The sequence below is a fragment of the Lissotriton vulgaris genome, chromosome 8, assembly GCF_964263255.1.
Source record: "Lissotriton vulgaris chromosome 8, aLisVul1.2, whole genome shotgun sequence".
Taxonomy (NCBI): Eukaryota; Metazoa; Chordata; class Amphibia; order Caudata; family Salamandridae; genus Lissotriton; species Lissotriton vulgaris.
In genome coordinates, this window is record NC_141696.1 from 1,228,473,040 (window position 1) to 1,228,494,937 (window position 21,898).

The 21,898-nt window shown below is 45.9% G+C and overlaps 1 protein-coding gene across 4 annotated transcripts in view; it reads right to left on the reverse strand.

Moving 5' to 3' along the window:
• Window positions 1–21,898, reverse strand: part of FRY (FRY microtubule binding protein) — a 674,187-nt gene that overhangs the window by 525,597 nt on the left and 126,692 nt on the right. The window lies entirely within an intron of this gene.

A 21,898-nucleotide genomic window follows, 5' to 3' on the forward strand; every position in this document is an offset into this window, starting at 1 on the left:
CACCTGGAGAACAACAACGACAGAAACACCACCGCCCTGCTGGACAACCTCGCCAACCTCGGACTCAAGCAACTGGTGAACACCCCCACCCACTACGCCGGCCACACGCTTGACCCCGTCTTCTCATCCAGCAAGCACATCTCCTTCAGCCACGCCACCGGACTCCACTGGACCGACCACAGCTGCATCCACTTCAGCTTCAGAAGAACTACGACCCACCACCACACACAACAGGTTCCCCGCCGGAGGTGGAGCAAGATCACCGCCGAGCAGCTCACCGCCTCCCTCAGCCAGAACACTCCCACCAGCACAACGGACCCCAACGAAGTAGCCAGCAACCTCACCGAGTGGTTGACCGCCTGCGCCGATGACCTTGCACCACTAAAGAACGCTCCCAGCAGACCCGGCAGCAAGAAAACCCCCTGGTTCACCGACAAACTCAAGGAATCTAAGAAGAACTGCCGCACCCTCGAGAAAGCCTGGCGGCTCGACCAGACCACAGACAACAGGACCGCCCTCAAGCACGCCACCCGCAAACACCATCAGCTGATCCGCGCCACCAAGAAGACGGCACTCAAAGAACGACTGGACAACAACGCCCACGACAGCAAGGAACTCTTCAGCATCGTCAAAGAGTTCTCCAACCCCAGCGCCGGAAACAACATCACTCCCTCGCAAGACCTCTGCAACTCACTCACCTCGTTCTTCCACCGCAAGATCGCCGACATACACAACAGCTTCGACGCACAGACCACGCATCCTACCACCGAACCAACGCCCGCCACCACCACCACCCTCTGCAACTGGACCCAGATCAGCACCGAAGACACCACCCGCACGATGAACCCCATCCACTCCGGATCACCAACCGACCCATGCCCACACCACATCTTCAACAAAGCCGACGCCATCATCGCACCCCATCTCCGAGACATCATCAACTCCTCCTTCCACACCGCCACCTTCCCGGAAAGCTGGAAGCACGCCGAGCTGACCGCCCTCCTGAAGAAACCAACAGCGGACCCCACCGACCTCAAGAACTACCGTCCCATCTGGCTCCTTCCTTTTCCGGCCAAAGTGATCGAGAAGACCGTCAACAGACAGCTTGCCGCCTTCCTCGAGACGAACGGATCCCTCGACCCCTCGCAGTCCGGGTTCCAGGCCAACCACAGCACCGAGACCGCCCTAATCGCAGCCACCGACGACATCAGAGCCCTGATCGACAACGGGGAAACAGCGGCCCTCATCCTCCTGGACCTCTCTGCGGCGTTCAACACTGTCTGCCACCGCACCCTAGTGAAGCGCCTCAGCAACATCGGAATCCGAGAGAAAGCACTGGAGTGGATCATCTCGTTCCTCGCCGGATTAACCCAGAGAGTCCGCCTCCCTCCGTTTAGATCCGAGGCCACCGAAGTCATCTGCGGCGTACCACAAGGATCTTTACTCAGTCCAACCCTCTTCAACGTCTACATGAGCCCCCTCGCAGCCATCGCATGCCAACACAACCTCAACATCATCTCCTACGCCGGCGACACCCAGCTGATTCTCTCCCTCACCAACGACCCCACCACCGCCAGAGCCAACCTACACGAAGGGATGAAAGACGTCGCCGACTGGATGAGGAACAGCTGCCTTAAACTGAACTCAGACAAGATGGAAGTCCTCATCCTGGGATCATCACCCTCCGCCTGGGACGACTCCTAGTGGCCCCCGGCCCTGGGCACCGCTCCCAAACCAACGGACCACGCACGCAACCTGGGCTTCATCCTGGACTCCTCCATGTCGATGACCAGACAAGTCAACGCCGTCTCATCTTCATGCTTCAACACCCTGCGCATGCTCCGCAAGATCTTCAGATGGATCCCCACTGAAACCAGGAAGACCGTCACCCAGGCACTCGTCACCAGCCGACTGGACTACGGGAACACCCTCTACGCCGGAACCACAGCCAAACTTCAAAAAAGACTCCAACGCATCCAGAACGCCTCCGCACGACTCATCCTGGACATCCCCCGACACAGCCACATCACCGGACACCTGAGAGACCTGCACTGGCTCCCCGTCAGCAAGAGAATCACGTTCAGACTCCTCACCCACGCACACAAGGCTCTCCACGACCTGGGCCCCAAGCACCTCAACGACCGCATGACCTTCTACACGCCCACCCGCCAGCTACGATCGACCAGCCACGCTCTCGCCACCATACCACGCATCCGCAGAGCCACCGCCGGAGGAAGATCCTTCTCCTACCTGGCAGCCAAGACTTGGAACTCCCTCCCCACCCACCTTCGGCGAACCCAAGACCATCTCTCCTTCAGGAAGCAGCTCAAGACCTGGCTGTTTGAGCAGTAACATACCCCTCTCCCCCAGCGCCTTGAGACCCTCCTGGGTGAGTAGCGTGCTTTACAAATGCCGTGATTGATTGATTGATTGATTGAACCCCACCACACCCTCCCTAATGCTGCAATGTTCAATCATGACTCCCAAGAATCCTCTCATGCTGCTCCTGCAAATGCCATCCCACAACACAAAGCGCTCTTATACCTTTGGGTCTAGCTAGCGCTATATAAAACTCAAAATAATAATTATTTATTTCTTTGAGAGTTTTATATAGCGCTAGCTAGACCCGAAGGTATCAGAGCGCCCTTCAACAGTAAATGTTCATATCACAGATAACAAGTCTATACAGAGCATCTGAGTCAGAGCGCTTTATTAGGTCTCGCCTGTCGATGCGCATGCGCATCGAGCAAGGCGAGAGTATTGCGACTTATCCACTCTTTATCCACACTGCAAGGAATCGTGGCGATTCCTTGCAGTGCACGAGAAATTTAAGCTCAATGCGCATGCGCATTGAGCTTAAATGCGCGTGCACATGCCCCCAGCCGCCTGCCTTGCCTAATCTCTCCCACAGCCTCCCCCAGCTCCGCCCCCTCACTACTTGATTGCACGGCCGCTAGGCCGTGCCTCCCCTACTCTCCTCCCTCCTCCTCCTCTCCTCCCCTGCCTGCCTGCCGCTAGGCCGTGCCTCCCCTACTCTCCTCCCCCCTCCTCCTCCTACTCTCCTCCCCTGCCTGCCTGCCTGCCGTGTCGCACCTCTCCCCTCTCCGCCCCCTCCCCTGCCCGCCGTGTTACGTTGAAAGGCTTGTTTCAATAGAGGTTGCCAGATAGCTTCATGGCTGCTAGTCAGTTTTTACATCTACAAACTCAAATATCAAGAAAAAATGCATTCCAAAAGAAAAATAAAGTTACATAACCATTTTAATGTAAGTGGCCTGTTATACAGCAGGAGTCTAGCTTCATTCTGTACAATGTTATATTTCCCCTGTCCCAGGCTCACTCCTCTGCGGGACGTGGGCGTGTTTCCAGCTGAAAGCGGGCTGGGCTGCCAAGGTACGGGGAACAAGCGCTCCCTGGCACCACATATTGCGATCAGCTGGTATCCCTTTTCCTCCAGAACATGCAGTGACTCTACGCATTGGCTGCAGTTAGATTACCTTTAAGGGCACGATTACCGATGTCGAACATAGACGGCCAGCCATCTTGAGAAGCTATTCTAAACGTAATTGAAAGATTGAGAAAACATCAAAACACGGCTTGGCTAATTCAATTCCTTTCTTAATTAGTGTTGTGTGTATAGGCTACTTTTTATTTATTTTCGGGAGTATCGTTTTTTTGTTGACAAGATTATGTATCTCGGATTACATCATAAAATGTTATTCCGGTCTAGCCACAATAGAGAACCGCATTACACATCTTCCGAGACTTTCTTTTACTTTTAGGTGGTTTTGAATCGGCCCCATTAAAACGGTTAGGCTTTTCACGTAGGCATAGACAGTCGCCATATTTGAGTAGATACGTTTGCCAATAGTTGTCTATCAAGTACTGTATGCAGTTTCTAGTGCTAAGGACGCTGCGCAGCACAAAGTGCATGTTTTCATTATACTCTGAAATGAAGCTTTTATAGAAAGGACGCGCAAGCGATTAAAGTCTGTTTCAAAGCACACTCAACAAAAACGGTCGCCTTGAATACTGTCGTTGGACGGGACCTCTGATTGTGTTCTGTAGTTGCTCTCATGTCCTAGACGCCTAAAGGCATGCTTGACGTTTTTAACCTCCAGCACTTTGCATGATGGGATGTTGAGTCCAGGCTTGCAAGTGTAAAAGCGAAACTGCAAGCCCCAAAATGCAGTTTGCGATCGTCTTGGAATCGGGACAGGCTGACGGCGCAGCAGATGGCGTGGGGCCACTAGACAGTTGGTCATGCTGAATCTAGTGTGCCCGCCTCCCATGGAGGCTGCCATTATGCCTTTTCTCTGGTGCTCTCGAGTCGTCTGCTCCGACCTGCCCCTTCCTCTGGGCCCTGGCACTCGGCGCAACCACGTTCTCCGCCTTTTACTCTTCCAGGCAGTTGCAGCCGTTGTCCCAGAGCACTCCTGTTTTGAGTGGGTGGTCGGTAACTTGATGCCCAGTTGTATAGAAGGGATGTGTTAGTAGGCACTGACTCATTTCCTGGAGTTTCATTAACAGAAGCCGAGAGGAGCTCCGCCCTGCTGTCGCCTCCCAGCTCCTTCTCTCTCTCTCCTCCAAAGGGGGTTATTAGAGCCAGTCTCTCGCTTTCCTGCCTCACTGTGAGTTGGCCTGGCAACAGGGCAGGGAGGAATGCTAGGGCTTTTGTCGGAGTTGACACTTTGGCAGGCTGCAGCAGGGTAAGCGTTTCATTACTTACACCTTATTCTTACTCCTTCATGAACAGGGTGGAATTGCGGGCTCAATATGAGCAGGGTCGGTTTACCTGGGCTGTGGGGGATGAGTGTGAATTATTTGCCAAGGTAGCCCGGCGGTTTTAAATGAGGAACCACATCTTTATCAATAACACACCTTTTTCTTTCTGCACAAGCAAATTATTTGTCGCGCCGCCAAGCTATTTTTGCTTTTAACCCAAAATGCCTTATTTCCAGTGTGTAGCTTCTCAGAACGTGTTAAGTAAGGTGCGTATACTTTGAAGGGTCTCCGATTTAAAGCTATGGATTTTTATATTGGAATACTCTGGTGCGAGTTTACTTTTTCCCTTCAAGATAGGAAAGTCTGTACTCTGATAGAGCGCCTTGATGCGAGAGTCTGGAGAGGGACGTCATGCCCTGCTGCCACTACATTGTCTACACCGCTGAATGAACCCTCACTCACCCTCACTCACCCTCACTCACCCTCACTCACCCTCAACCCCCCACCCTCACCCACCCTCACCCTCACTCACCCTCACTCACCCTCACTCACCCTCACTCACCCTCAACCCCTCACCCTCAACCCCTCACCCTCACTCACCCTCACTCACCCTCACCCACACTCACCCTCACTCACCCTCACTCACACTCACCCACACTCACCCTCTCACCCTCAACCCCTCACCCACACTCACCCTCACTCACCCTCTCACCCTCAACCCCTCACCCTCACTCACCCTCAACCCCTCACCCTCAACCCCTCACCCTCACTCACCCTCACTCACCCTCACTCACCCTCACTCACCCTCACTCACCCTCACTCACCCTCAACACCTCACCTACCCTCACCCTCAACCCCTCGCCCTCACCCTCACTCACCCTCAACACCTCACTCGCCCTCACCCTCACTCACCCTCAACACCTCAACCTCAACCCCTCACCCTCACTCACCCTCAACACCTCACTCGCCCTCACCCTCACTCACCCTCAACACCTCAACCTCAACCCCTCACCCTCACTCACCCTCACTCTCACTCACCCTCACTCTCACTCACCCTCAACCCCTCACCCTCACTCACCCTCACTCACCCTCAACCCCTCACCCTCACTCACCCTCACTCACCCTCAACCCCTCACCCTCACCCACCCTCAACCCCTCACCCTCACCCACCCTCAACCCCTCACCCTAACTCACCCTCACCCTCACTCACCCTCACTCACCCTCACTCACCCTCACTCACCCTCAACACCTCACCTACCCTCACCCTCAACCCCTCGCCCTCACCCTCACTCACCCTCAACACCTCACTCGCCCTCACCCTCAACACCTCAACCTCAACCCCTCACCCTCACTCACCCTCAACACCTCACTCGCCCTCACCCTCACTCACCCTCAACACCTCAACCTCAACCCCTCACCCTCACTCACCCTCACTCTCACTCACCCTCACTCTCACTCACCCTCAACCCCTCACCCTCACTCACCCTCAACCCCTCACCCTCACTCACCCTCACTCACCCTCACTCACCCTCAACCCCTCACCCTCACCCACCCTCAACCCCTCACCCTCACTCACCCTCAACCCCTCACCCTCACTCACCCTCACTCACCCTCACTCACCCTCACTCACCCTCACTCACCCTCACTCACCCTCCCTCACCCTCCCTCACCCTCACTCACCCTCACTCACCCTCACTCACCCTCACTCACCCTCACTCACCCTCACTCACCCTCACCCTCACACAGTGCAATAGGTCTCGGAGCATTTGAGTTAGAGCTTTTAGATTTGTTTATGGCTTTTTTTATTTGTAATTCTTTAGCATTGGCTACAGGAAACAAAAATGCTAAAGATTTACAAAAAAAACCCATAAACAATTCTAAAAGCACTAACTCTAATGCTGCGAGACCTATTGCATTTCCAATGCTTGTTATTATTATTTTGAGTTGTATGTAGCGCCAGCTAGACCTGAAGGTATCAGAGCACTTTACATGCCATGTGACAATGTTCACATGAGGTGCATGAGGGGGACCCACAAGAGTCATAGCTCAACAATGCAGCATTAATCTGTTACAAAGTCACACAAGTATGTATGTATAGGCATTTATATAGCGCACTACTTACCCGGAGGGTCCCAAGGCGCTTCGACCGCTGCGAAACCCTTCCTGGCTTCCCTGAGAGATGGTTCCTTAATGGGTATCTCCAGGGTGAGACCAGGCATCCCCGGCGGTCTGGTGGGGCCGTTAGTGAGGATGAGGCAAGCTAATGCCCAGAGTTGCCGAGTGTGATCGCTGATCAGAGTGGGCACCGAGGCGAGAGAATTATCGAGTCCGCTGACCCTGGTCCAGAAACCTGCCGCGCCGGGAATCGAACCCTGGTCCCGGGCCGTCCTCTGCTCTCGGGTCTGCCGCCTCTAACCAGTGAGCCACACTACCTCACATCCCAGTATAACACAAGGACGCACTGAAGATTGGCATCAGGGACAGAACAAGAGACAGAAAGAGTCATGTGTCCGTCTTGAAGGAACTCACATTCTTTTTTAAATTAATTTTACAAAAATAGTTTTAACATTTTTATGATCTTTATAACGTCTTATATAACTACTGTAAATATAAGCAATGTAACCATTTCCAATAAAATGCGAACACATAGGTTAACTTCAGTAAGGGAAGAAACAAACACACAAAGAAAATAATTAGCTAATAAAACACTAATTTTAAGTGTTTGCATTCAGATAGAAAGTAGAGGCATTCCACTCGTGCATAGCTCAACTAAAAAGACAACGGTTTCATAAAGCACAAAACAAAATCCATCTCTTCTGTGAGAATGAAATTGACTTCTTCTTTGTAAATACACAAAACCCACCTGTTTGCATAGCTCAAAATGAATACTGGCATTGTCTGATCCAGTCAATGTCCTGCACTTCCTGTCACTACCTTTCATGGTGCACAAAGCATTCCTGCATGTACTGACCTCACATCCCCATTCAAAGGGAAGCTCAGAAACAACCTGACGAGCATAGTGGCTCCATTGTCCGCTACCTGCATTTCCACTGTGCACACAATAATTCATTTCACGTAATGTGGAATCATTTGCATTTGCCAGAGCAGCATCCTTTAATGTAAATTAACTAAAAGCAACGCTACATGTTTCCTCCAAACTATCCACAGCTTATGCAACCACAACATTAGTATATGGACTCCATTGCTCCATTTCTGCACAAATGCCACACCACATGCAAGTGGCAATATACTACTGTTGCCACTTGGACTACAATTTTTTGATAGGATGCTATTTGACGTTCTTTGGCGTTTTCGTTTTTTCTAGGCCTGATGCTTGTATTTATTCCCAAGAGGTGAATTGCTGCTGTTTTAGTAATTGTGTGGAAAGTGCTCTCCTGTTTTTTTTGTTGCTTTGGTCAGTCTCTGGGCTCAGCAAATTGCTTGAATTCATGCAGTCAGCTGTCCGCTCAGCACTTCCCCTGAAAGCTTTGTCAGCACTCAAGAGATTCCATGACATCAAAGTAGGGCTGAATCAGGATGCTGAAGGGATGAAGATCATGCCAGAGATCCAGGGCTGAACACATGTCTACTTAGTGTTTAATTTTAGCAGCAGCAGCAGCATCATATGTGACCTCGCTAAAGCAGACACCAGGGCACTAATTATGCAAGATGTTAAAGAAGTGCTGCATAGTAGGGAAACGGGTTAAAAAGAGCAGACACTTTTGGCCCGCATCTCATGTCTCAACAGAATAGATGATACAAACATCAACTAACTTCTTGCTGAGCCAGACGAACTTATGTACCACTCTCAAAATTCAGGTTCAATGGAGAGAATGCAGCAATTATTCAAGACAATTACTGCCATTGTAATCATTTCTCTTAATTGAAGTCGGCACTGGACACAACACTACTTTTGTCTTCAGATTAAGAAAATATAGAGGATCTATAAGTCTTACCTTTGAACTCTGATCCATCACTCCCTACTGTGGACTTGATGACTCTATATTCTGATGTTGCGGTCTGCCCCGATTGCTATTGGAATGGTCAGCAATATTTTCCAAAGTTTATCCCTATATTGTCCATCAATACTTCATTTTGCAATGATCCAAAAAAACTTTTAAATGACTTATTTGCAGAGGGCGTTTATTCTTTTTTTTATAGTTTCAATGTATGGATCAGCAAGGAAACTTTAAACAGACTCACAGCACCGGACCATCTTCGTCCTCTACCTACTCATGCTAATATGATGAAGGAATGCAAATGTCCTGTTGAATTGCATGTGAAACACCAATAATCCTCATGAGCCCTGTTTAATAGGACTGACAGGCCTTTGTTGAAAATCATGACACCACGACCACAGTTTACAAAGGCATTTTCCTATAGGGGCAAAAACAATTGTTTCAATCATGTAATAATAATACATGATTTGTAAAGCTCCTGGTTTCTCCTGCACTAAGGATTCTTACTCTGGCTATAGAGGCCTAACCGCACCAACTTCTCAAGAATTAGATCTGTTTGGAAAGAGTGGTTCTGCGCATTCCTGTCATAAGACCGGAGGCAAAGTGTTCCACATTTTGGCGGCAGGGAGCAGGGGCCCTGGGCAGGGAGCGTAGGTGGGAGTCCCCGGAAGAGGGGGTCCGGGTGGGGCGGAGCGCCGAGGCCAGTGAAGAGGGGGAGGGTCAGGGTGTTTGGAAGTGGAACAGAGCCGGAGGCCACCAAATCCCTGCCAGGAGACGCCACGCAAATATGTATCCATCCTCAGAGGATTATTATATTAAGGATATATATAGGCGTGGTGGCCCCTGGGGTTTGGTGGCCCTGTGCAGGTGCACAGCTTGCACATGCCTAAGTCCGCCCCTGGACTGAAGGAACTTCCTCCCATCTGTGCTTTCTTGACCTGTGGGATCGCAACAAGTGAGGCCCCTACAGACATTTCTTCCAGGTTGATATGCTTTCACTAATAAAGCCAGATATCTTTGTGACAGAAACACATAGCTTAATAAACAGCTATTTTACGTACCGGAAGCCAGTGAAGTTTCATGGGGGTCGTTCTAATGGATGAGCGCCTTGTGTGATTGAGCGGCAAACGCGCTGCTATATTCTGCACCCTCGTTTACTCACTCTGTTTTGAGATATACCAAAATAGAGCACGTTACAATAGTCTAGCCTAGAAATAACTAGTGCCTGGACTATTGAATGTCTAGCTGCTTCAGGGAGGAGGCCCAAGATTGTGTTCACTATTTTCAGAATGTCAAAGCATTTTCCAGCGACGCTAGAAACTTTTCTATCAAATGAAAGGTTGGCATCGAACCAAATGCCTTGATTCTTCATGTGTTAAAAAAAAAAAAAAACTTGACACACTGGCCCTGTAAAAGTGGCTCCAGAAAATGTGGATAAGGCATAAGTAACACATTTTCACACCACTCTGGCAGGCTGCAATAGGCTACACGACTCTCGGGGATTTAACCTTACAGTGTCTTACTCTGCTTATGGCACTGAATCTATGCCTTTCAATTATCATGTTAGACTACATCTGTGTTGATTATGAGGGTGTGGGAGGGAGGGGGTACACTGTGACAGAAGAACGGGTATTGCAAAATTCTATGCGTCAGTCCAAAAATGGTTGGATGTGACATTGTGCTGGATGCTACGCGGTTATAAGTGGTGGGTCCAGGCACATAGATTAATGTTTTACTTGGCAACCTGTTTCCTCTCACCTGCAACATTAAGGTACCATACCTTTAGAGTACTTCTAAGTGACATGTATGTGTTTTTAGTGTAAAATCGCAATACAATGCAACTTGCTGCCAGAAAAGCCCACTGTACTTGGACACAAGAAATACCTGGCTGAAACCCAGGCTTTCCATTAGCGAAGGCAATGTGGCAGTTTACTGTTTCTAAATGTCTTGCAAAGGCCTGATATTATAAAACAAGCACAGGGCACTTTTACCATTAACTGCATCTCTGATTGTCACCTTATTTCAACGGATGTTTTTCGCATCGATATATGGATAGTTAGTCATTGCCGTTTGAAATATATCCTTATACAACTTAGCCAAGCTTTGTGCCATCACTAATGCGTACAATGAATTAGTAATTGTAGGCTCCATTAAATGATTGCAAAAACTGTATTTGATTGCATTGTTTTAGGCAGAGGGAAGAATCTTGAGTTCTTAATTCCTTATTACAGCACGATCAACAGGTGAAACACACAGTGGCGGCTCCGCAGCTAAGGAGGAGGAGCACCGCCTCACTGCTCCTTGAGCAGTGGAAAAAGGAAAAATAATATGATATTAACTCTACATTATTTTATTTTTCCATAATACAGCAGTTTCACAGTGCGGGCAGGGCTAAGTGGTCATCACAGCCAGCAATAGGAAGACTGGTGGGCACTTTAGTGCCCATGGCGGTTTAGCCGGCCACACAGTCATGCACACTTTGCATGTCCTCCGCCCAGGCTGCATTACAGCTTCATGGAGAACATGCCCAGGCCCCCAGACCCTCTCAGAGCTTTGCACGGCACTCAGACCAATCACAACACTGCTGTAAGGCACGGTTGAGCCTGAGAGCCTGCGTGCTTCCAGGAGCCGAGTGGGAGAACGAAGGCGAGGCGGTGGCCGGCGTTCTGAAGGTAAGTTTTCTTTCTTTTTCTTTCTAACACCCCTCCACTACCCCCCACCCCCGTTCCTAGCAGGGGCCACTGCACCAGTTAAGTGTCATATAGGCATTACATTGCCTATGCAAAGTATTTGTAACTTTTCACTTTTGAACTAGGAAAACGTCCCTTGTTGAAATTTGCAAGTTATAAATGATGATTTATGTAGCAAATTCTGCGCAATCCATAATTTACCATGACCGCTGAATCAAACCCTTCTGTATCCCAGGTCGTAAATCAAGCAGCCCTTTTTTCATACTGCTTGACTGGTAAATACTAAAACGTTTCTATCCCAAAAAAAGGCCTGTGGCCCCAATTCCGAGCCGATATGTCCCAAAGATATGGAGGACAGCCTAGTGGATAGGGGACAATACAGGCAAAGTGCACCTCAAGACAAGCCCTCAGGCTACTGTGCTCTGCCTCCGAGCCTCTCTCCATCAGCCAGGAACCCTTGCAAAGTTTGTATATTTTGGGTCAATTTACACCCTCTCTGTCCACAGCTCCAAGATGCTGGCAGCTGTTACTACAGCATTCTTTCTTTGCTTTGTCTAAAATATGTAATTATTTTCCTTGTTTAAAATGTGTATATAAATCTATATCTATATATATATATATATATATATATATATATATATATATATCTCTATCTATCTATCTATCTATCTATATATATATATATATATATATATATATATATATATATATATATATATATATATACTAGCAGCCAGTCCCGACGTTGTCCGGGTACGAAAAAGAATGTCTTAAATGGTTAGAATAGGCAAGGCAAAGTTTTGTTTAAAGTTCATGGCATAGTACATTTATTGTTTCATGCGACTTGCCTGTGCGGCTGCTCAGAACCCCTCTTTCTGTTGCGCGGGAGGTGAGCGTGTGCTCTGCGGTTTGTTGTCCTTTCCGCAGAATGCGAACGTGTGTGTCCGCTCCTGCCGACGCCCCTGATCAGTCCTGGCATGCACACTGAGGGCGTGTGCCTTAGTAGGTTCACGCACTCCCCAAAGACTTGCTTGGTGCACTTAGACGCCCCACATAGCGTCACTGCCAAACGCCACAACTCCAAGGACGCTATTCCCCCTCTCCGCAATGCTTCCGGTGTCTCTGATGGCACACGCCCACAACAAAACTAAACAACACGCCCACTTCAAGACGTGTCAGAACGCTATTCTCACACAGAACACTTTTCGCAAGCATTGCTTTACAGCAGAACGCCCACGCCCACAATGCACTACTTTGCCCCAAAACAGTCTTTTTCAATTGTAATGTATATATTGGGCTGGTGTATAGCCTATGTCCATCTGCTTATACTCACCTTTCCAATGCTGTATTGGGTGTTCTGATTGGCGCGGTAGTTCCGGAGCTTACCCGCCTCAAAGGTTTGGGCTCTCTCTTTATAATATTAGTATAGATATAGATATATATCAAAGGTACTCCGCCCTTCCCTCAATCACTCAGGAACTTGAGCACAGACCACGATTTGGTGCAGATTTAGATTTTATTTTGCTCAAACAGAACAGCAGCAGCCATGACACGTTTCGACCCCGGAGGGTCTTGAGATATATATGTGTGTATGTATATATATATATATATATATATATATATATATATATATATATATATATATATATATATATATATATATATATATATATATATACACACACATTTAATTTGTACAGTGCTTCTTTGGTTGCACATAAGGTCTTCGACTGGAAAGTCCTAAATAAGCAATAAATTAACAACAGTGAGATAGCTACAGTGGGGGTAGGCATATAGGGAAGCACATATGGAGACAGTGATGTACATAGGTGTCTTATTCGACGGCTGTTCCAGCAGCTCATGCAAATCACCAATTGATGATGGAGTGTGTTTGGACATTTAAAATATTTCTAATAAAATTAGTACCCAGATGTTACCACTTATTATCGCTGTAATATACAGAAATTACTGTCGTGTAATATAATGGTACTCAATACATAATCATCGGAAGGGTGAACAACTAAGCTGGCCCTGACAAAATTCAAACCTGCAGCTAACACCTCAAGTCAGGAGAGAGAACTTTACTCAGAAATTCTGGTTACCGTGCTTTGTAAAATTAAATGCTTCTAGGAGCCAGTTGCTCAGAGGTGGGCCTGTTTAGATAAAACACTGTTTCCGGGACTCTGTAAATACTGTTTGGCTATGAATTGTATGGAGGGGCAACAGGCATTCTACAATTTTGTCTTGCAACTTTCATTGGAAACCAATACCAATAGTTAATATGAAGCATGCAATTCTTTTTGAGGTGTATATCTTGCTAGCATACTTCTGATTGTGTGTCTTTGACAGTTACGCATTTAATGACCACGAGCACCATCATAAATAAGATCCTCTGTGCAAACGGCAGCAGAAAATGTATTTCTTCGCTGTTTTCCTCAATCCTTGCAAGCTGGACCCCAGCTTTTCTGGCCCAGTTGTAATTTACTTAAATCCTGCTGAGGTGCCACTGCATTAAAGGCTTTACAACACATCTCTCTACATGACTATTTATTAGGGCCCCTAATCCAATATGGTGTTCAATACTGGTAGCTGTGGAATCCCTTTTCATAGAGTCTGTAGTCGCTAATAATGTTTAACCTGTTGAATATGCTGCAGAAGTAAGAAGTCTCCATTAGAACGCCCTAGTTTTGTACTGCAGGGAGATGTAGGAACTGGTCAACACATGGGTTGAAAATTTACTTTGAAGTTGTACGGTTTGTCTGAAGCAAGGGGCATCGGGAGCAAGGATTCAAAATGACTACTTCAATTTAAGATTCATTTCCTTGTTACTGAATTCCCAGTCCTACTGCAGATGAGGTCTCATAAGAATACAACAGCAGGTCTTAGTGGGGTTTCTTAATCAGTTACTAACTGGAGTGCACCAGTCATTACTGATATGGTGATAGAGCAGAGGGTCACGCGTGTGGGATCCCTCACAGTATCTAAAGTCACCAAGTGCTACCAGTTTTTCAGTTTGGTTGGGCAAAGACTGAGTCCATTTAATGTCTAATGATCAAAACCTAAATTAAACATATGAAAAGTGACAGAAAAGTCCAGAAAAACCAACAATGTTGGCTTGTACGCATCTACCCAGTCCAGCATCCAAGACTAAGGCTGCGTCTAGGCAGCCTGAGCCATGTCATGGCCTGAAACAGGACATGTGTGAAAGAAGAAGCCTCCATTTGTCTAACTGTCTTGCTGTGTTCACAGACTGCTCTCTTCAAGACTTCTGCAATGAAATGGAGGCCCTTAATCAATCTTCAAAAGAGAGCAAAGTTCACAGTTTCCTAGCTATTGGGAACCACACGTCCCTGCTAGGAAGTACTGATAAGGTTGCTGAATTTAATCTATAGGAGATGTTGGCTTTATTTTGTGAAAGTAGATGCAGAACACATTCTTGTGCATTTTTTTTAAAGTTCACACGTACCAGCTCAATTAGGGATGCAACATTCATTGAACAATATGTTCCAAAAAGAATAATCCAGAGCACGAATGTTCAAATCACAGATTTTCCACAATGAATTGATGTAGATATGGTCTTCTCTTTATTTTCAATCTTCGCATGCATCCAATACGAAATGTAGCCAACACATGTTTAGTCTATGGTAGGTATACCAATGACTTCATCAGGGCTCTGCACGATAAATCATAGCCATCCTTTAGTTTATTACATTGTTGTGCTAATCCAAAATGATCAGCAATAATTTTGGATTAGCACAACAATGTAATAAACTAACGACCGCTATGATTTATCTTGTAACCCTGATGAAGTCATTGGTATACCTGCCATTGACAAAACATCTGTTGGCTACAATTCGTATTGGATGTATGCGAAGATTGAAAATAAAGAGAAGACTATATCTACGCCAACTTGTTGTGAAAACTCTGTGATTTGAACATTGGTGTTTGAGATTATTCGGATTGTGATTGGAGCAGTCTTGTCACCTACTTGGAAGCTTTGAGTGGTCGCTTCACATCCCTGGAGCATCATTTTTTAAACTTTGTGCTTTAAATATCGAACACGATGGTGCCCACAAATTTTCCCTGACACATCACTTTTGTACTGAACAATATGCTCCAGTTTCAGCAGGTGATGAATGTACACAAGGGACAATGGCGTCAATACTTATGTCGAAATCAGGCTTACTGTCACTTTAACTCTAATATTTATTTTATTGATCCTAAACTAATAAAGAAGAGCTCATCACAGAACATATTGGATGGAATGGATTTATGTAGGAGTGCTTGAAGGCAAGGCATTTAATAAGTGGTCCTGGAAAATGTTCACTAGAGTTGTCAGCATCTTTATTTTTAACGCAGTAAAATAAATGTTTCATATTCAAGGTAGCTTTGTGGTATTCACTGATTGCTGCCTTATAATTCGATCTGGTTTATTGGATGTTTTGTCACTTCTGTTTCTAGCCTTTAACTGAAGGTTAAACTATGTAGCAGATGGAGTCAATTTGCTAAAATGGTGAAATGTGCCACATTTGCTTAGAATAGCTTTCACTTTAAGGAGCAGTGCTACTATTTTATTCATATAAACTTTTGTGTGTTGCTAAAATCATCACATAGACTATCCCACATGTTCTCAAAATGGCCGACACGTAATCCTATCCTGGTAGACTGAAAGAATAACCCAAAGCAGAGTTTGATAGAGATAGTGGTCCTATCCATGCAGAATAATTCATTTGGTGTTACTTTATGCAACCAATAGGACACAAAAACCAGTAGTCCCAGAAGTATATTATAGCCTTAGAGCTGTAGTAGTGGCATCTACCAGCCATTAAAGGCTCTCTCCAGTTTTAAAGGCCCAAGTGAGGGCCTTTAACAAGGGAACAGGCCTTTAATGGTTGGTAGAGATCGCTACAGAGGGCTCGAAGGCTATTAGAACATTCTTCCCCAAGAGGACAGAATGTTCTAATTTGTCAATGGCCTCAAAGAGCCCGAAGGGATTGAAATTCCCTCTGGCTCCGTGATGCCTTTGTTCATAGCTGTTGCTGTAAACAAACATTGGAATGTTGATGCTCCAGGCTTCTACCGGCCATTAGTAGCCTGGAGCACTCATTGTCTTCAATGTAGCGCTCAACAGTCGAATGTTCTAATAAACAAACACCATAGAATGACTATCCTACTTTGAGTGAATGGGCAAGTTTATTTGATAGAGAACATCAAGTTGGACTGTAAATCCAACTTTATCAGATCGCTTAGGAGCCTTTGCTTTAATAAAGTACTGTTGTGCAGGAATATGTTGAGTATGTCTTGGTAACAAAGTGTATGTCAGAATTTTCCATGAGTGGATAGCCTATGTAGGGACAGAGAAGAGTTTAGGCTAGAGATAGACCAAAATACCAAGAATAACTAGAATATGTATCTCTCACCATAAGTACCTTGACCCTGTGCCTTTTGATACTTGTCGTTAATTTGGTCTAATACAATGGCTCTCAAAAGTCTGACCTGTGAATTCTGACACGGCTGTCTTAGACTTTAATCTTTCAAACAAGTCAACTGTAGGTTTTGGGGTATTTTTCTCAGCCAAACTGAGCTAAGTTATTATCATAAAAGAATTATGCATTCGAAAGATAATGAGCTGCAGAGAGAGAAGAGACATTCCAGATAATCAGAAGAGAGTGAATTAAAGAAAAGAGGCTACATTGAGAAAAGGGATGCGAATTAAAAGAGAGAAGGGAGAACAGAAGATAAAAGATCATATTAAACTAAGTGACAGAAAAGAGGGACAAGAACATGAGGTCTTAAATTTAGATTTGTTAAATTGCATGATATTGAATATCGCTGGAGAAAAGGGGAAGTTACATTCTAAGGACACAAGGAATAAATTAACAAATATGTACCATATCACGGTCAACATCATGGTGCTGGTATCCCTACAACTGACAAAGCATGTCACTGCTAGGCCAGATATCTTGGAATTGCTATTTATAAGGTACCAGTACAAGGATATGAGGTGGTGCCTTGCACACTCTCACCACCACACTCTCACCACCAATCATCACAAAAAGTACATCTCAAACGAAATCCATGTTTCCAAGTAGATTGGATTTTCAGAACATTCACTACAGTACCAAAAGTTACTTATAATTGAGCTGGCCGAGGTCTTTGGAAGGAGACACAAGCCTGCTCCAGGATGGAAGTGGCTTCTCCGACAGGGCTCTGTTACAGCAGATGTGAACACACATACAAGCGAGCGGGAGCTCGTAGCATTGTTCTGCAGCACAAATAACCCAAGGTGGCAAAGAAACAGTCACTCAGCAGACTACTAATGCATACACTGCAGGAGTCTGTGTTTAAAGCCCTAGTCACTGGTTTGACTCCAGCCAGCTTCATCTGGACTTTCATCCTTCATGGTCAATAAAATGAATACAATTCAATAGGGTGACAGATATCTAGTATATGTCACTAGTACCAAGAGATCTACTTAAGGTGACAGTCTGATCTAGAAAGACGTCGATTAGGTAAGGCTGGGTATAAAGTTCGAATTTCAGAACACACACAAGTTGGTTTAAATAATGAGTTAGTTGAACACGTGATTGATAGTTGCCTTTAAAGTATTAAAATTGCCACAAATAACATTCTCTAGCTTCATTTTCCCCAACTATGATGGCAAATACGAAATTCTGACGCATTTAGCACTCTGCAGAGCAAAATGCTTAACAACCACTCACCAAATTGCTATCAGTGGTTTTAATATTTTACCTAAAATGGTTTATGTGTGTGAGGTTATCAATCATAAAGACCTTTCACCTATGGTCTTCCCAGTATCCATAGGTGAATAGAAAACTAAACATATTAATGAAAACTCTGAACATCCAACACAAGAAATAGTCAGTTCTTCTCATTTATTTATTTTCTATTTTGTAATCTATTTCAGATTTTTCCTAATGTATATGCTTGCTCCAGCAACTTGGAATTTCCTGGTACAGTATGAAACGTGTTTACTAGTAATATTATCATTTTAGGATTGACCCCTTGGGCGCGGCCACGATTCTGCGCCTGTGCTGCAGAATCGCGAGTGGGCGGGTTTATGACGGCCCCCAGCTGTCATCAGCACACGCCCACCGTAGTGCATGACGGCTGGGGGCCGTCATCAGCATCGAAGGGGTTAAAAGATATTATGGTTACAGACTAGAAGCAAAAAAAAAGCAAACAAATCTTAGATTGGAGAAACCCTCAAAAATTATAATATGAGAAAACTCACTCGTTCTTCTCTTTGGAAGGTAAAATAGATAATTTTGACAGGTTGTTTAAAACCCGAAAATTGGCTGCCTCTTCATATTTCATAAGCCAGCTGCTTCAGTTACAGGAACAAGTTAGACGAAACAGACAATTTTTTTGTTACCAGACATTTCAACAGAGGGCTGCTGGTATTATAAATCCAGGAGCTACACCTGGCAACGGGCTAAGCATGGAGGAAGTCATGCTAAATACTGAAATGTTTCCCTGCGTATTCTGGGGTGTTTCTCCCGTGTCCATTGTCAGAGTATCAAGGGAACCAACTGATGTAAAGGGGCAGTAGTTGGTGCTGCCTACGCCAGGTGCACTGGAGCATTACATTGGCAATACAGGACTCTAGACAGTTCCCTTAACTTCAAAGCAGAGGCGCACACTGCTGCTGGAGTTGCTGTGTCACCCGAGAGTAGAGGTGTGTGGGGCTCATTGCACCCCTACAATGTCTGCCTCTACTATGCTATATTGGGTCAGTGGAGTTTCCCCTGTAGTAGGCACCTATGCTATGCCGACCGTGCAGGTTTCCGGCCATTTATGAAGCATGCCTTTTTTTTCCAATCAAATGATTCATTATTAACAATATTTGCTCTTGGTCTTAAATAGAATGTCCTGACTCCAGCATGCAAAAGCCCTGTAAAGAAAAGGCTTTCCTCTATGAAATGCAAATATCCTTGCTGCAGTGAGAAAAGCAGTGTGTCTGTTACCGCACTGAGATTAGACATGTACAAAGCACATGGATGACATCAAAGGAGTGCACTACATTCAACAGATTATGGGCTTTATATCTTATTTTTCTACAGCGTTTATTCTAAAACACTACTTATGGTGAAATAGTGAGAAAGATATAATATTACATATAACATATTATACACATAACATATATTATGATAGATGAATAGATATATTGTATAAAGGTGTCTGCTAGCATTTAAATAAATAAGAACCAAATTGGACATTTTGTGAAAATCTAACTTCAAAACTTAAAAGATAATAAACATCCATCAGACATGGAAAAATAATTACAGCAATAATTGCTAAGCATAGGGGTGGCTTGATGAGTTGGCTGTTGAGATATTGATGCGCGATAAAAAATGTTGGTCCTCTTTTGTCTAGCACGAGTAGATGGAATCTGAGCCTTTTAAAGAATGTACAGTTTCTGCTCAGACTGCCAACCTTGATTGTTCTTCCATTTCTTTCCTCTCTCGTGAGCTGTAATCAAGAAGGAGTAGGAAGTACCTTCTGTCTTTAAATATTTCCTGGCTATTGTTCAAGTCAACAACTTGGGTTCTTGTCCATTTGGCAACATTTTCTTTGTCTAAGATCATCTTTGCTTTGAGCATGCTGCCACCTGGATTAGTAGGCCTTCTCGGATTGACCCTTTTTTGGTATAAACATACGAAGCATCCTGCTGCCCCCTGGCAAGGTTGGTGCGGTCTAGCAGCCTATGCGCTTTAGTCTGGTTAGCCCGCAAGAGGGTTACCTATGTAAATGTGAATGTCGTGTATTTTGTAAAGCGCACAGCTGCCCCAACGGGGCGTCCCGGCGCTGTATAATGGTGTGGAACCCTTGCTGGCTCTCCCTGTGAGATGCCCCTCCTGGGCACGCCAGGCATCCCAGTGTTGTAGGGGCCGTTGTGGAGATTAAGCAAGCTATTGCCCAGAGTTGCAGCGTGGGACCCATGATTAGAGTAGGTGCCGAGGCGAGAATTATCGAGTCCGCGGACTTTGAGCCCAAGACCCTGCCGCGTCGGGACTTGAACCCTGGTTCCGGGCCTGATCTCTGCTTCAGAGTCTGCCGCTCTAACCAGTGAGTCACACTTCTTCACCTATACCACAGACCATTCAGATTATTAGCCTTTCCCATTGCCTCTAGAATTTCAGAACCCACGGACCATAACTTTGTACCTGCAGTGTAGATTACAAACACCAGCTCATTACAATAATTTTTTGCATGCCTATTCCTCACACCTCCTTCTCCATTACACTACTAAGCACTACAACCCTAGACATGGTAGAAGCACCTCTATCGTCACTCACACAGCACACCAAAATGCTTCGCACAAAGGATCACAACACATACAATTCTCTACTAACCACATACTCGCCCATGGTGTAGCATGCTACCTGTTCAAAAATGTGCTCTGGCACCCCACAATTGGGGAGAAAGAACTACATAATGCTACAATTAATTTAATTATCAGCAACATATGGAGGGCGAACTAGAACATGTAGGCCTTGGTTGCCACATTTAAAAAAATGAGTTTTAAGTTAGACTTTGCTTCAGCAATTGTTTTTCAGTAATTTGCTTTGGTACTGCACCTTGATATATATTGCCAGGGTTGACAGCAGCGTCAAATTACAAGTTGTATTATAATGGAAAAACATTATGCTGCACTTCACGCTCTTCCTTCTCTTAATCTTCATTTAGGGCTTTTTGGGTATCTTTATTTTAGTTTCCTGCAACTTAGCTCAGCCTAGAAGACTTGGCAGCCAGGCCTCGCCTCGGTGCCATGTTGTAATATATCCTGGGGCCTAAAACGCTAAACCTAGCTTTCATAAATGGCTGGAATCTGCGCCGTTTGGGTCTCATGAGACCCACAGGCTCCATTACTGGGGGAAATCCCCCGAACCAAGGTTATGTAGCTGAGGCAGATATTGTTGTGGTAAAATGCCTCCCACACGCCTCTACTCGCTGGTGCTGCTGCAGCTCCGGCAGTAGTGACAGCCATGCCCCTGCTTTGAAGTTAAGGGAAACGTGTAGAGTTCTGGATTGAAAATGTAATGTTCTGGTAGCCTGACCTAGGCAGCACCAACTACTGCTCCCATACACCTGAGGGTTGTAGGGAGTCCTGCCGCACAGCTCTCTGTTTACAAGAGGCTTCCATGTCTGTAACATAAGGTGCACCCACAGGGTATCTTGGGGATGAATAACAGATGTTTATTGTTAGCCAACTCAATGGTACTCATTTTATCGACCTCAGATGGATGAAAGGCTGAGTGAATCCGCCAGGATTTGAACCCGTGACCATGAGCTCGAACACAGGCTCCTGCAGTGGGTGCATTAGTCCACTGAGCCACCAGACACAGCTCTGTGACAACGCGCCTTCACTGTTAGCTCTCAAAGGCCCTTCTAGGCCTGCGGGCCCCTGCGACAATGCCCGGAGCATCATCTGTGTAAACAAAGTGAGACTGGCGCAGACCTATCCCGTCGTTCCTGGTCCTCCCTGCACAGACGCAGGACGCT